Source organism: Nicotiana tabacum, chromosome 20 (genome assembly GCF_000715075.1).
Source record: "Nicotiana tabacum cultivar K326 chromosome 20, ASM71507v2, whole genome shotgun sequence".
NCBI classification, from domain to species: Eukaryota; Viridiplantae; Streptophyta; class Magnoliopsida; order Solanales; family Solanaceae; genus Nicotiana; species Nicotiana tabacum.
Window position 1 is genome coordinate 51,640,753 of NC_134099.1, and position 16,323 is coordinate 51,657,075.

General features: G+C 39.9%; 1 protein-coding gene and 1 long non-coding RNA gene across 4 annotated transcripts in view; both read left to right on the plus strand.

Moving 5' to 3' along the window:
* Positions 1-14,514, plus strand: part of LOC107798616 (protein DETOXIFICATION 31) — a 43,080-nt gene extending 28,566 nt beyond the window's left edge. The window contains exons 5-7 of one of the 3 annotated variants that reach the window (XR_012703645.1): positions 7,358-7,464; positions 13,269-13,325; positions 14,269-14,514. The gene's annotated coding sequence lies outside the window, so the exon portion shown is untranslated. Of the gene's footprint in view, positions 1-7,357; positions 7,465-13,268; positions 13,542-14,268 lie in introns of those variants that run through there. The other 2 variants (XR_012703644.1, XR_012703643.1) reach the window with 2 other exon arrangements.
* On the plus strand, positions 529-3,248 carry LOC142174669 (uncharacterized). The gene is made up of 2 exons (XR_012703646.1): positions 529-2,270; positions 2,674-3,248. It is a non-coding gene; the product is annotated as an uncharacterized LOC142174669 (long non-coding RNA).
* Positions 14,515-16,323: the final 1,809 nt, after the last annotated feature.

The following is a 16,323-nucleotide window of genomic DNA, read 5'->3' on the forward strand; positions in this document are numbered from 1 at the left end:
CTGGAGTAGATACATGAACATATGAAATAAGAGACTCACAGGGCGTATCTAAATAACGAGCAAAATATGATGACACATAGGAAAAAGTGGAACCATGATCAAATAACACAGATGCATCTCTATGGCAAACTGAGACAATACCGGTAATCACGACATCTTAAGCAATAGCATCTGGTCTAGTTGGGAGTGCATAGAAATGGGCCTGACCACCACCGGATCGCCTTCCCCTCTGGGGAGAACCCTAGCTGACTGACCCCTACCCCTAGCTGACTGACCCCTACCCCTAGCTGACTTGGAAGGTGGTGACGTAATTGGAGCTGAAGTCGAGGGCTGACTCCTCTGCTAAGATGGACCCCCAAGAAGATGAAGACACTGTCTCCTCATATGCCCAAACTCTGCATACTCATAATAACTTCCTGGTGCGGGGGACGAGGATTGAAGGGAACCCCTAGCACCGGGATGCCTAGCAGAAGAATCTGGTACGGAAGAGCCCTGAACTGATGGAGCACGGTTCGAACTCTAGGCTGGAAGGGCATGAAGTAATGAATGGCCCTGATGAGAACTGTGAGAACCATGGCCCGATGATGCCCCACGATGAACTGGGCGAGCTGACTGAGCATGTATGAATTGATGGCCTCTATTGTGCTGAAACTAGCCTCTCGAAGGAGCACTACCAAAGCTAACGGATCCCCGAGACCTCTTGGCATCCCTCTCATCTCACTCTTGGCGATGAACTGACTCAATCTCTCGAGCAATATCAACAACCTGCTCAAAATTAGCACCTGACACCCTCTCTCTGGTCATGAGGATCCGAAGTTGATATGTGAGGCCATCCAAGAACCTCCTGATCCTCTCTCTATCCATGGGAACCAACCAAATAGCATGATGAGCTAGCTCTGAAAATCTCATCTCATATTGTATCACAATCATATCATCCTGATGCAACTGCTCGAACTGCCTGTGCAGCTCCTCTCTGCGAGACTGTAGCACATACTTCTCAGAAAAGAGAGCAGAGAACTGCTGCCAGGTAAGGGACGCTGCATCCACAAGCCTACGCCTCTCATAAGCCTCCCACCATGTAAAAACAACTCCTGAAAACTGGAATGTAGTGAAAGAGACCCCGCTGGTCTCCAAAATACTTGCGTTCCGAAGCATCCTTTCCCTGGGCATCCTCGCCCTCTGCACCACTGAAAGTCGGAGCCTTAAGTCTACCAAACCACTCTAATCGACGCTGCTCGTCATCACGCATAACTGGTACTACATAATCCTGAGCAGGCGCAATCGGCTGGGCTAGAGGTACCCTCGGTGTTTGAAGTCCCTACACAACCTACTCAGGTGTGCAAGCGGTGGGAGTCTGGGTGCCTCCCGCAGCCTGAGAAGTAGTTGTAGCCGTAGTAACTGAGACCGCCTGAGCTAGGCCTGTGCACACTAATAGAATCTAGGCTAGGACCTCTTGAAGGTCTGGAATAACAATCGGCATAGCCGGTGCCTGAGCTGGTCCTGCTGGAGCGTTCGCAACTGGGACCTGATCGTGAACTTTGGCGGCTGGTGTAGACATGTCATTTTTGACCCTCATCGAAATTTCATACTTTTTAGCGTAATATATTTAGTTTAGGTTTAATATTGTTATTTTAAATAGTTTTGACTCTTTTACTTTATTCTATCACAAAAAAAATACAAAAAAAATATATTTCATCTTTAGTTTAAAGATAATTAGTATATTTATATTTATAGTATTTTAATTTCACTATGGCTTTAGCTTCTTCTTCCTACTTTTTACTTTATTATAACATTTGAAAATACAAAAAATAGTTTCACTTTTAGTATTTAGTTTTATATTAGTTTATTTTAATTAAGAGTGATTTTACACTTTATAGATACATTGTATTATTTGGTCTTCTTAGCCTAAGTTCAAACCCAAAAGACATGGTCCAACTCAATTACCCTTAGCCCATTCTTCCCAACTCATTAGCCCACTTAAGTGCAAGATTTAATCCTAGCCATTTATTTCCTTCTAATCCAATGGCCATCATCCCTTCCCACCTCCATATAAAATACCCAATTATAGAAACTCTACCCTAAGATTCCAATTCCTAGACCTAGACAACAAAAACACGACAACCATTTTCTTGAAAGGAAAGGATGGAACAAAAATCATTCAATCTCCAATTTCCTAAATCCTAAAAGGAGAGATATAACAGCTAACACACGGACAACACAAAATAGAGAAGTCTCCTTTGAAACCCATGGTTCACAATCAATTTGTTCCGGTAAGCATATGTCAGATTTATTTTGTTGTACTCTATGCTGTTATATCAACCTTTTTGGATCTGGCATATCCAAAAATATTATTTAATTGAGGTTTTAAAATTGCGTTAATATTTTACCAGTTTGCTAATAGTGCTTTGTTAAAAGAAGTGCTATTACTAGTTAAAGGTTTCTTCCTATCCTTGTTTTTGAAAGAAAAGTTTGAACCTCATAGATCTGTAGTTACTTTCTAAATAATCTTTGATCATTTGTGAGCAATTAAGAGGAAATGTAAAGTCGAGATGAAATTTTAGCTTTTTTTTGGGTTAAGCTTATAAACAAGAGTTTATGCCGTGTCTGCATAACAACTCACAATGTTCTCCACCTCATTTTTTTGGTGAATTATAAATCCCGAACTTTCAATAGAATCATGTAGTGCTGGCTTATTTGGGGATTGAAGTTCTGGGAGCTGTTGGCACAACCACTGACTGCTCAAAGGGGCATCTTATTTTGGTAATTTTTTAAGGGTTGTAGCAAATTAGCTGAAGTTTCTTGATTCATCAGATTTTTGGTGAAAAGTCATAGTTTTGGCTGTTGGTTAAATCAAGAATACAAATTTTTACTTGTGTTTGCTTCAGAAATGGTTAAAGAAAGGTTCTTAAGATAATGTTTTTCTTAGTTGGGTTGTTTTCTTTCTACCCATCAAGAAGGGTAAAAGTTTATTTTTAAGTTTGAGGATATATAGAAATTAGGGATTTTGCTGGTACACCTGGTACTTTGACTGAGCTATTTTTGAGGACGACTCAGTGCTTCTTTGCTGCTAGTTCAATTGCTTCAATGGTTACCTCTAAAAACTTCTTCAATGTTACTGCTTTTTGGTATTTTTTCCTTTCTTTTATCATTTCTGTATTTAATTTTGTTGTGTAATTTACTTGTATTGATGAACTAAATTCAAGGTTTTATATAGGTGAAACATATTATTTGAGAATATTGTTTAAAGGTTAGCACTGTTATTGCACTTTTAATGATGAAATGGGTCATGATGATGTTAAATGTGGTTTGAAGAAAATTGGGCCTAACAAGGTCGATCTGCAGACCCAAAGCTGATAATTAGCACACCACACATTTATCTTTAGCTTTGTCATGCAATTAAGGAAATAACTACTAAATAGTTTATGAATATCATAGTTTGGTTTAGGCGTGTAATTAAATCATCGTGACTACGGGTATGATTCCCGTGATGTAGTTGTGATACATAATTTTCAAATCCGGGGGTATATTTATGTGGCTCGGCCACAACAACTAATAATATTAATAATTTAAACATGTTGTAAATCGTGGGTACGGTTCCCGTGACACGATTCGCAATATGTACCAAACTAACAAGTGTACGACAATCGTAACTTGTTCCAGAATAATTTCATAAATAATTAAAAACAGTCAAAAGCTAAAAATGCACAATAGGTATAAAAAATGTAATTAATCAAATAATTAGGCCAATAATAATAGTTGAGCGACCGTGCTAAAATCATGGAACCCGGAAATGCCTAACACCTTCTCTCGGGTTAACAGAATTCCTTACCCGGATTTCTGTGTTTCGCGGACTGTAAAACATAGTCAAACTTTCCTAGATTCGGGATTCTAAACCGGTGACTTGGGACACCATAAATTATCCCAAGTGGAGACTCTGAATTTGAATATAAATAATCCTGATTCGGTTATTGTCACTTTAATTGGAAAAACTCCCTTATATACCCTTTCCGGGTAGAAAAAGGAGGTGTGACAACTCTGGCGAGACTGCTGGGGATGAGAACCCAGAATCTCTGGTTCAGGATTCAAGAATTCGAGGTTAGAATAATTGTTATATTTGGATTTTATTTATTAGCTAATTTTTATTACATGCTTGGGCCTAATGTGCTAAATGTTGCCTTTTACCGCTTTGATATTATTTGTACTATATATAAACTGCTACGAAAACCCTTATATTCTAATCTGCTGGAAAGTGCATGCTGGCGTGACTTCTTTTCTGTTAGTGTCATACCCTAATTTAAAATGAGGTTCGGACAAGTTACAAAGCCGGATGGCCTTTTGGTTCCCGGTACGTAGCCCTCCCCCCGGCTCGAGTTGTCCACTCGGGTAAGCCAGGTCTAGAACAATACACCCAGGATTTAAACCTAGAATAACATAGCCTTATGTCGGATCCCTAGTAGGATCGCTTGTTTGCATCATGTTTATTTCACCTTGGGGCCTCAACATAAGGTTAGGTCCGTCTAGGACAAGTGTACCCAAAAATAAAAGACCATCATGATGCATCGTATGTGCTACATGTTGTAGTCTTCAAGGGTAAAAGGGGTCATTTGGCGGACCAATGAGGGTTGAGGGTAAATAAGAAAGAAAGGAGGGTGAAGTATAAAAATGAAGCAAGTAGGGCCCATTTATATTTTTCTTTCACTTTTTTTCCAAGAAAAAGACAAAAAAAATCCAAAAAGATTTTGCTCTTTCCTATCATTTTCTAAAAAAAATAAAATAAAAAAAGAGGATAAAGAAAATCCAAAAAGATTTTACATGTTTCATCACTTTTCAAAACAAAAGACAAAAAATATATTTTCTCTAAATTAGTTGATTTGTTTAATTCTCGCCCGTATCAAATCTTTCCGGACTACGTTTACCTGATTCTCGTATTTTGAGGTGGGATATGTAGTGTAATGACCCGACCGATCATTTTGAGCTATAGCACGCCGTTCAGCAGTTTGAGACCATGAGTAGCTTCACTTCAGGTATTATGACTTGTGCGCATGGTCGGAATTGAATTATGGGAAGTTCAGAGTTGATTTGGAAAGAGAATTCTCATTTCGGAATCTTTAAGTTGAAAAAATTGACTAAGGTTGGATTTTTTGAGTAAACGACCTCAAAATCGGGATTCGAAGGTTCTAAAAGGTTCGTAGAATGATTTCAGACTTGGACGTATGTCCGGACTGGGTTTTGGAAGACCCGGGAACGTTTCAGTGCCTATTCTGGAAGTTAGCATTTTTGGAAGAATCTCATAAGTTTGGATTGAAGTGCATTTCAGGGTTATCAATGTCCATTTGAGATTTTTAGTCTGGGAATAGATCCGTATGGTGATTTTGGTATTGGGAGGGCGATCAGAAGTGAATTCGGAGGTCTGTAGGTCATTTTGGAGTCATTTGGCTAAAGATAGAAATTTGAAGGTTTTTGAGAAGTTTGACCGGAAGTGGACTTTTTGATATCGGGGTCAAAATCCAATTCCGGAAGTTGGAGTAGGTCCGTAATGTCAAATATGACTTGTGTGCCAAATTTGAGGTCAATCGAACGTGATTTGATAGGTTTCGTCATCGAATGTAGAAGTTTGAAACTCTAAAGTTCATTAAACTTTGATATGATTTGAGGCCTCGAGTAAGTTCGTAATGTGCTTTGGGACTGGTTGGTATGATTGGACGGGGTCCCTAGGGCCTCGGCTGGATTCTGGATGGTTAATAGATCAAATTTGGAGTTTAAAAAAGGGCTTCAGTAGCTAGTATCCGGTGTAACCACACCTGCAAGGTTTGGCCGTAGGTGCGGAGCTGCAGAAGCGGCTAGGAGGGACGCAGATGCAGTTCTGGACCAGAAGTGAAGAGACCGCAGATGCGGTCATGTAGCTGCAGAAGCGGGACCGTACCTGCGGTGGTTGAAGCGCAGAAGTGGAAAGGGCAGCCAGGTGAGAAACCGCAGAAGCGGGTATTGGGTCGAACCTGCGGAACCGCAAAAGCGATCAAGTGACTGCAGGTGGGGAAATGCTGGAGGCAATGAGTTCCTTTAAATCGGTGGTTGGGTTCATTTCAACCCCATTTCTTCCATTGGAGCCAATTCTGGGGAGCTTCAAGTGGGGGTTTTCATCATCAACGGCAAGGTAAGTTAACCCCACCTATCTTGAGTTAAATACATTGATTATGTATGAATATTTGCATGTAAATTGGTAGAAATTTGGAGGTTTGACGAAAACCTAGAAAATTCGTATTCTTGGATTTTGACCATGATTTTGGGTATGAAATAATGAGAAAATCATATATTTGAGTTCGTGAGTTCATGGGTAAACTTTATCTTCGAAAAATTTCAGAATCCGGGCACGTGGGTTAGAGAGCAATTTTGTCAACTTTTCGATCGAGGTTAGGAATTGTTATAAATTGGATTGTAATGAGTAATTGAACATATATTAATGGATTTGCATAATTATTGGCTAGTTTTGGAGTATTGTGCATCGATTCGAGTCTTCGGAAGAGCGTGGAATGCCGGTTATGGATCTTCAGAGCGAGGTGAATCTCCTTTCTAATTTTGTAAGAGGGAATTGTCCCCATATGTGATATAATTGGTTATGTGCTCCTATTTGTGGGAGCTACGTATGCACGAGGTGACGAGAGTCCGTGTGTAACTACTATTATGTGTAAGTCCGGGTAGTCTAGGACCTAAAAGCATGCTATACTTGGAATATCTATAATCTTGTTGGCAGTTGAATTGCTTAAATCCTATCGAATTGGTAAATGAATTTCAAAAAGGATTAAACTTTATTTTATAAAATTGTTAAAAGAGAATTGGCTTTTCTTTGGATAATTGTTCTCTGTTGACTTCTTGATTGACTGTCTATATGCGTTTAGCGTTTAATTTCGGAACGGGCCAAACGCCTCAGTAGATTAAATAGATGCATCTATGGTTCGCGTCATTCGACCCTCTGGCAGTGCACAATTTAAATATTGTTGGATCGGGCCGTATGACCTCGACATGATATGTGCATGCTTGTATTGCTTGCTTGAGAATTTTAAATGTTGATAATTGCTCCTTCATGGCCAGAGATAAATTGATAAAGATAATGAAAAGTAAACTTTTGGAAATCCTTTATTATTTGAGAAGTTGTTTACCTGCTTTCTGGCTTTATGAGTTAAATTTTGCTTTATGAAATCCATGAATTCCTCATACTTTTTCTATATTATCATTGGACCATTAGTAAGTGTCGAAGTCGACCTCTCGTCTCTACTTCTTCGATATTAGACGGGATACTCATTGGGTACACATTGTTTTCGTACTCATACTACACTTGCTGTGCATTTTTGTTGCACAGGTTCAAGTGTGGCTAGTGGCTTAGTGGCATAATGACATGGTTGATACGGAGATGTAGGTGAGTTGCATTTATCGAGACGATCCGAAGCCAGCGGAGTCCTCTTCAGAGTATGTTACTGTATTTTTCATTTATGTCCACTTGTATTCCGGAAAGTTACTATATTTTATTGCGTTCTCTAATAAATTCTCATGCACTTGTGACACCGGATTCTGGGATGATTATGGCATATCTTATATTAACTTCTTAACATTCATATTTGATTTGAAACGATTATCTTTTACTGGTAAAATTGTAGGAAAAATCATAGTTTTCAAAATTATTTAAATAAGAATTTAATTAAGTATTTTGGTTGGCTTGCCTGACAGCGATGTCCGGCGCCATCATGCCCCTTAGTAAAATTTGGGTCATGACAACATGGTATCAGAGCACTAGGTTTCCTTAGGTCTCATGAGTCATGAGCAAGTCTAGTAGAGTCTCATGGATCGGTACAGAGATGTCTGTACTTATCTTCGAGAGGCTACACGACTGTTAGGAGCACCTCCCTACTTGATTCCCCATCGTGCGATTAGATTTCTTAAGGCTTATGGCTTGTTTCTTTCCTACTAAATCTTATGCAACGTGAAGCGCTTATTATAAATCGAGAATTGGGAAAATGTAATAGTACTACAGATGTGGTGCGGGATGTTCCCCCCTGCGTATTTGATCGAGCTATTGTCGTCGCCTTGCGGAAGGTCGTTCTGTCATTTCAGCTCAGTTTCAATATTACCTAAGGTTTTGAGATTTGGCATCAATTGTTATGATGATTCGTGCGTTGTTATCACACAATATTGGTGTAATGGTAGAGTGTTTGTCTATGCGTTGAAGTAGTGACTGACTTGGAAGGATGTTTACTCAATGCAAGATTCAGAGATTCAGAATTTTATTTCCCGTTGGAAGAGAGGCAATCGGGCTATAAATATTCAACTTTGGTTTGATGGAGTAACGAGACTTGGTATTTTCGAGCGTGGTGGAATTTTCATCTGTGACGTGGTATCGTCGTCCTCGATTGAATATGTTGAGTTTGCCGGTGTTATGGTTTTCTTCAATTCGCCTTTGGGGCAGGATATTGTGAAATAATAATGGAGAGGCAACTGTCAGAGATCACAATGTGCGATGGTTCAGGATTGAATCGGTATATCTAGTGTTGATGGCCCAAGAAAGATGACCTCGGGGAGATTTAAAGTTAGTAGCGGTTGGTGGGTTCAAGCGCTACGTAGGTGGAATTTATTTGAGGTAATAGCTGAGTAGCAACGGATGATGAAGGACATGTGGGGAGTGTCAGGCAGTGGTTAAAACATCTAGAAGTCCAGGTATAAGAAGCAAAGGTCGAGTAGTAGATTAAAGGGGTGAGTTCTGCCAAAGTGGGAGAGTGGCGGAGTTGCATATGGCCTTTGCGGTAGGATGACTATGCACCTTAAGGAGAGTTTGGAATGATTTGGGAATTTTAGAGATTGGTGATTGGGGCCTACGGATATAATTTGGAGCATGGGCTATTACGCAGCAGGAGATTTGATATAATAGAAGGGAGCTGCCTGAAATGAAGAAGGATACAACATACCTTTGAATTGGAAAGATGTTGCCGCACATTTAATTGATGTCCATGAGGGGTGAATGGACTTGTGCAGCTAGAGAGTGAGCTCAGACTCAAGATGGGTTATTGATGTCGTAGTGATTGTACCCCGTGCAACAGCGTTGGAAGATGTCGGAAAGTGATTTCAATAGGTGGGTTATTCCCTGTGAGAAGGTTAGCGATCGTTTGGTTGGCAAAGCTTCTGCAGAAGATTTTACTGGCCATTCCGGTAAGAGGTCGAATATGTGAATGTTGACGGAAATTTAGAGTGTTCATGAAATACTAACGAAATGATCTCGAGGAATTTGGCGGTGGATTGCGCAAGGTTATGTCAATGAGAGATAAAGAATCTTGGCGGGTTCTGGAGTTGTGTAATAGTGGCTTCAAGCTAAGTGGGAGAGTTCCACCGCCTACGGTTGGATTGCATGGTCGTTTATTTGTGAGATTTCAGGTTATTAGCATATGGATGTATTTCAGCTAAGGGAAACGAACTTTAGAGGTAATTTGAGCAAAGGAATTGTTAAAGATGTTCTATTGTTAGTCGTATTGACTCATGATCAGACTTGGGAAAGGGTACAGGATTTATGCGTTGTGTAGATGCAGGTTTCAAGGAAAGTGATTCGGCCTGGTGCTTCATCGAGAAGGTGTTCATGTGCTAGAAGATTCATGGAGTTGATTATGTTCGGGACCAAGTCAGAGTGGATAAATCTCAACAACGGTCCTAGTGAATTCAAAAGATTTAAAAATGCGGTGCCTAAGGGTTCAAGCCCACAGTATGGTTAAGAATCGATCTTTTGTAGAAGATTATGATAAGAGGCTCGGAATTATCTATGATGTTTTCGACTTGCAGTGTAGCATCGGGAGGAAAAAAAGGGAAAAGACTTTGGATTCATAGAGAGATTATCAGAATGGGTGCACCAGTTGAGGATGCGAATGTGCGCACAAGGGAGGTATGAAATAGTTCGTGGAATTTGAGACAATGTGGTCTCATGGAATGGGGTCACTCAAGATGAGTGCGGATTTATGTTGGTGATGTAAGGAATGGAGCTAATATTATCTCTAAGGCAAGTTAAGGATGAATTAGAGGAAGTTAGATTGGTCAGCCATAGTTGAATTCGCATAGTGGTGATGGTGCGCACGAGGCTCGACGGTCGCCGTAATTGATTATATTCAGAAGTATTTTACTGTTATGGCCGATTATGTGTAGGCAGATCCCGGAAGGGCTATGGTGGCTTAGACCACTACTTAGAGATTTGCATATTCTACAGTTATGAGAATTCACTTGTGTGTTTCTATGGTTCTCCTAAAATGAGCTAAGTAAAAAGTTTCTATACGATGAAGTATTAATCTATTAATGGTTCCAGAGTTATGATGAAGATTGTGTTCTATCGTATATTGGCATGTTGGGTGCAGGGAGTGGTATGGAATTTGAAGTGAGGATCAAGGTTGCAGTTTGGTGTTGAAAAGGATGTCACAAGCTCGGATGAGTAGTAAAGGAGTCTCGATGTTTAAAGCAAGTTGGTATTGTCTTCAACGTCACCTGAGATCGGTGTTTTGTGAAAAAGGCTTCACATCCTGGTTAAGGATTCTTGATCGCTTTTCAGCGTTAGTGTGACCGGTGGTTTGGATGTACATACCTGTCATCTGTTACAAAAGGTTGTGGGAGCGTGCCCCACGGGAATGTTGTATATGTGTGGCATGTAGTCACTTGATTGATTGAGGAGTTAAACCAAGTATGAAGATTGTAGTGATGTCATTAAATTGATAATTGATGCCTGGAGGACACTCAGTTTATAGGGTTGTTAACTGTGGAGGATTACTACGGTCATGATGGTAGTTCTCCTGTGTATGAGAAAAAAGGGAGTTATTATGGACGTTTGAAAGGTTATTAGCCTAGTTTAGTGCGCTCAGAATAAGCTTGAGGTCTGTGGATGGATCTAAATGTGAATATGGGCTTATATTAGACCAGATGTGTTCATTTCAGCAATGCGCTCCTTATGGAAAAGTAGTCGGGGTACTATTTTGTCGTCAACTATTTCATGTAGTGATATATCGCGCCGCATGGGTTATGAGACAGCTTGGTAAATTTCTTATATGTTGAGGTTCCGCGTAAAGATGATGTTATATGAGCATAATGGCTCTTGAGATTCAGATCGTATATCGCACCTCAGTTGTGCTTGATTTTTGTAGCTTATGGCGCTATATGTCTCCCTATGGATGGTATTATGCACTTAGCGTGCTTGTGACCGACACTCGGTATTTTGTTGTAATGAGCAATCTGGCTCAGTATGTATCTTCTTATATGAATTCTATGTGTGGATCTGGTGGCATGCCGCCATGGGTATGTTGTTTGGATCGGGTTGCGCGCCGCAACAATGTGATGTTGAGTACAATTCCCCGTATCTGTTTTAATATCGGGGTCAGAATCCAATTCCGAAAGTTGGAGTAGGTCCGTAATGTCAAATATGACTTGTGTGCAAAATTTGAGGTCAATCGGACGTGATTTGATAGGTTTCGTCATCGAATGTAGAAGTTTGAAATTCTAAAGTTCATTAAGCTTGGATTGGAGGCCGAATCATGATTTTAGCGTTATTTGATATGATTTGAGGCTTCGAGCAAGTCCGTAATGTGTTGTGGGACTGGTTGGTGTGATTGGACGGGGTCCCGGGGGCCTCAGGTGGATTCCGGATGGTTAATGGATCAAATTTGGAGTTTGAAGAAGGGCTTCAGCAGCTGGTATCTGGTGTAACCGCACCTGCGAGGTTTGGTCGTAGGAGCGGAGCCACAGAAGCGACTAGGAGGGACGCAGATGCGGTTCTGGGCAAGAAATGAAGAGACCGCAGATGCGGTCATGTCGCCGCAAAGAGGGACCACACTTGCGGTGGTTGAGGAGTAGAAGCGGAAAGGGCAACATGGTGAGAAACCGCAGAAGCGGGTAGTGGGTCGCACCTGCAGAACCGCAAAAGCGGTCAAGTGACCGCAGATGCGGAAATGTTGGAGGCAGTGAGTTCCTTTAAATCGGGGATTGGGTTCATTTCAACCCCATTTCTTCCATTAGAGCCGATTTTGGAGAGCTTCAAGTGGGTTTTTTCATCATCAACGGCAAGGTAAGCTAACCCCACCTATCTTGAATTAAATACATTGATTATGTATGAAGCTTTGCATGTAAATTGGTAAAAATTTGAGGGTTTGAGGAAAACCTAGAAAATTCATATTCTTGGATTTTGACCATGATTTTGGGTATGAAATTAAGAGAAAATCATATATTTGAGTTCGTGAGTTCATGGGTAAACTTTATCTTCGAAAAATTTCGGAATCCGGGCACGTGGGCCCGAGGGCAATTTTGTTAACTTTTCGATCGGGGTTAGGAATTGTTATAAATTGGATTGTAATGAATAATTGAAAATATATTAATGGATTTGCATAATTATTGGCTAGTTTTGGAGCATTGTGCATCGATTCGAGTCTTCGGAAGAGCGTGGAATGTCGGTTATGGATCTTCAGAGCGAGATGAGTCTCCTTTCTAACCTTGTAAGAGGGAATTGTCCCCATAGGTGATAAAATTGGTTATGTGCTCCTATTTGTAGGGGCTACGTACGCACGAGGTGACGAGAGTCCGTGCATAGCTACTATTATGTGTAAGTCCAGGTAGTCTAGGACCCAAAAGCATGCTATACTTGGAATATCTGTAATCTTGTTGGCAGTTGAATTGCTTAAATCCTATCGAATTGGTAAATGAATTTCTAAAAGGATTAAACTTTATTTTATAAAATTGTTAAAAGAGAATTGGCTTTTCTTTGGTTAATTGTTCCATGTTGTCTTCTTGATTGACTGTCTGTTTGCATTTAATTTTGGAACGAGCCGAATGCCTCGGTGGATTAAATAGATGCATCTATGGTTCGTGCCATTCGACCCTCTGACAGTGCATAGTTTAAATATTGTTGAATCGGGCCGTACGACCTCGGCATGATATGTGCATTCTTGTATTGCTTGCTTGAGAATTTTAAATGTTGATAATTGTCCCTTCCTGGCCAGAGATAAATTGATAAAGATAATGAAAAGTAAACCTTTGGAAATCCTTTATTATTTGAGAAGTTGTTTACCTGTATTCCGGGTGTATGAATTAAATTTTGCTTTATGAAATTGATGAATTCTTCACACTTTTCTATATTATCATTGGACCATTAGTAAGTATCAAAGTCGACCTCTCGTCTCTACTTCTTCGATATTAGACGGGATACTCAATGGGTACACTCTGTTTTCATCCTCATACTACACTTGCTGTGCATTTTTGTTGCACAGGTTCAAGTGTGGCTAGTGGCTTAGTGGCATAACGATATTGTTGATACGGAGACTTAGGTGAGCTACATTTATCGAGACAACCCGCAGCCAGCAGAGTCCCCTTAAGCATATTTTACTATGTTTTCCATTTTTGTCCACTTGTATTCCGGACAGTTACTGTATTTTATTGCGTTCTCCAGTAAATGCTCATGCACTTGTGACACCGGGTTTTGGGATAATTATGGCGTATCTTGTATTAACTTCTTAACATTCATATTTGATTTGAAATGATTATCTTTTACTGGTAAAATTGAAGGAAAAATCATAGTTTTCAAAATTATTTAAACCATAATTTAATTAAGTATTTTGGTTGGCTTGCCTGACAGCGGTATCCGGCGCCATCATGACCCTTAGTGGAATTTGGGTCGTGACACGTAGGCAGCCCACATAGAGTCCGATTTTCCTAGTGAGTCTTAGGTTCTTGGCTTCGAGGCTCGTAGCCAATTCTTGCATGTCTAGCCACTTTTGGCCATATCGGTCATTTTGCAAAATATGGCTATTTTCGCAAAAGTGGTTTGTTTAATTGTCTGGAGAGTCTTGAATCCACAATTAGGTGTCTCTTTACTTTAAGGTCTGTCCTTGTCAAATTTGCATGTCTAGCCATTTTTGGCCACATAGGTCGTCTTGCAAAATAGGGCTATTTTTGCAAAAGTGGTTCAGTGACCCATGTCTGAGTGTCTAGGTCCACAACAAGATGTTCTCTATGTTTAAGGTCCATTGTATTGAATTTGCATGCTTAGCCATCTTTTTGTCCACATAGGCTATTTCTACAAAAAGGGTCATTTATGTAAAGTAATTTTTCCATGTCCTAGAGGTCACTTTTGTTGAGTTTGCATTTCTAGCAACCTTTTGGCCACATAGGCCATCTTGCAAAAATAGCTTCAATCATGTCATGCATGTGTCCGATAGGAATTTTATTGTCTCACATAGTGTTCTAATCTTTAACTCTATTTGGCTTTAGTTTTCTCAGACAAGTATGGATCTACTTACCGGAGTTTGAGCATGCCAGACACCCCAGGACCATCTGGTCAGGATCGTTGCATCCAGGAGTTGCTTAAGGAATTTTTTTATGTTTTGAGTCTGTTTCTTTTTTTTTTATGTTGTCTTGTACTTTATAATTATGCCCAGTAGTAATGATTCTTTTAGTTGGTGTTGGAGTTTGTTGTAGTATAGTTTAGTTGAGTCTCTCATTATCGCATTTTCTGTTTTGTATTTGAAAATAAAAAAAAGTTGTAATGAATAATCCAAAAACATTTTTATATATTTTTTAGTTTAATTTATCCATTACTTTTCCAGAACTACGCTTGGTCTGATTCATGCAGCGTCATGATACGTAGGTAACCTACATAGGGTTCGATCGAATTATTTTTTTTAGTTAAAAGAAAAAAAAGGGAAACAAAAAAAAAGAGATGGAATATAGGATGTGAAAAGAGTGATAATTAGAAGAAAAAAAGAGGAAGGAAAATGGGCAAGCCAAGAAGTGCTAGAAAAGAAAGAAAAGAGAAGATTGAAATGAACAAAATTGGGATGATGGCAAGTGACCCTGTGACCCTCGAAGTCATTCTAGAACCGTTAATTGCTGCTAGGTGAATTGCACGCAGTGTGATATTTTTAGCTGTTAAATGCCATAATGCTAACAGGATGACCCCATTTTGTTCCTTTTGTTATCTTCATTGAGCAGAATGGTGGTTGGTTTGTGGTTTTTAAGTAATTCATCCATACAATACAAGGTCAAAGAGCAAGGTAGCCATGGTTAACAAAGACTTGGACACGGGTGTTATTGATCTGTCTAAGGAGATTGTTGAGTCAGAATATGAGTTGAAAGAAGAGGTCTTAAGGTTGAAAGGACAGAGGGCCGAAATATACCAAGCCTAGATTAGTGCGTCCTCCACCATTATTTCCGACTAACTACCCTGAAAGCCTTGTCACCATTATGCCACTGTCACAAATCAAGATTCCGACTGCTGCTAATATCTCCCCACAACCTTTTCATATCCAGCCGCCAAAATCACCTCATACCCTATCCTTTGACCACTCATGTTTTTGTAGCTCCTCCACTAGCTATTCTTCCTCGATCCTCTAGCGAGACTATGGGAATTTGCTGGCTGAATTTAGTGACATTGAAGTGGGTAATGGTCTTGATAATATTGACGTGGAACTCAGTGGCTAGGATGTCGAGCTTGGTAATTGGAAAGACGCTCCTTTCTTGGATAGCCAGGGGAGTCCTGGTGGTTTAGTTTATTGTCATTTCTGTTGTCCGGGTTAGTCCGGGTTATTTCAGGGTTGTAATCCGGATATTGTCTTATGACTCAAACCCTTCTATCCTTTTATTTTGCCTAGTTCCTCTAGTCGTAGTAACTCATTTAGTGATGTCTAGGTTTGTTCCAAGGTTGTAACCCTAATTTATTCTACTTGTTTTGTTGCTCAAACCCTTTCACCGTCTATCTAATGCAATTTTCTGTTTTTCTGTTATTTCTAGTCATTTTTTGTTTAGTTATCTTCTCCTTTTACAGTTCTTTTCATGCTGAATCTACTGACATGACATGTACGCATAATTCTAGTCCTGGTCTTAAAAGATAGTTTAATCATAAAGCAATGAAACAATTTTGAAGATGATAGGGACATTTGAGGGAAATAAGTACAAATTTGGACATTTTGAGATCATTTAAAGCCCGAACTATGTGAAACCGGCGCAGATAATCGGGAAGTTAATAAGATGACAAGAATTCGTTAAAGGAGAGTGCATCCCGGACAATTTGAAGCAGGCAACTTTGAGTTCAAGTGCATCTATAAAGTCAAGAAAGTTTTCTCCGACTTGACGGAGGATATCCATTGTGAAGAGGGAATCACCCAACGAGGGTTCTGTACTTGACAAGGCACTAAAAAAGGTGGAAGACATATCAGTGATATCAATACCGAAGGTGCAAAAGAAATGTTGTGCATGATCTTCCTTTTTCATTCTCAAGTTGCATGTGTTGTACTTGACATTTTCAGAGATTGGGAGGCCCACTTTTAG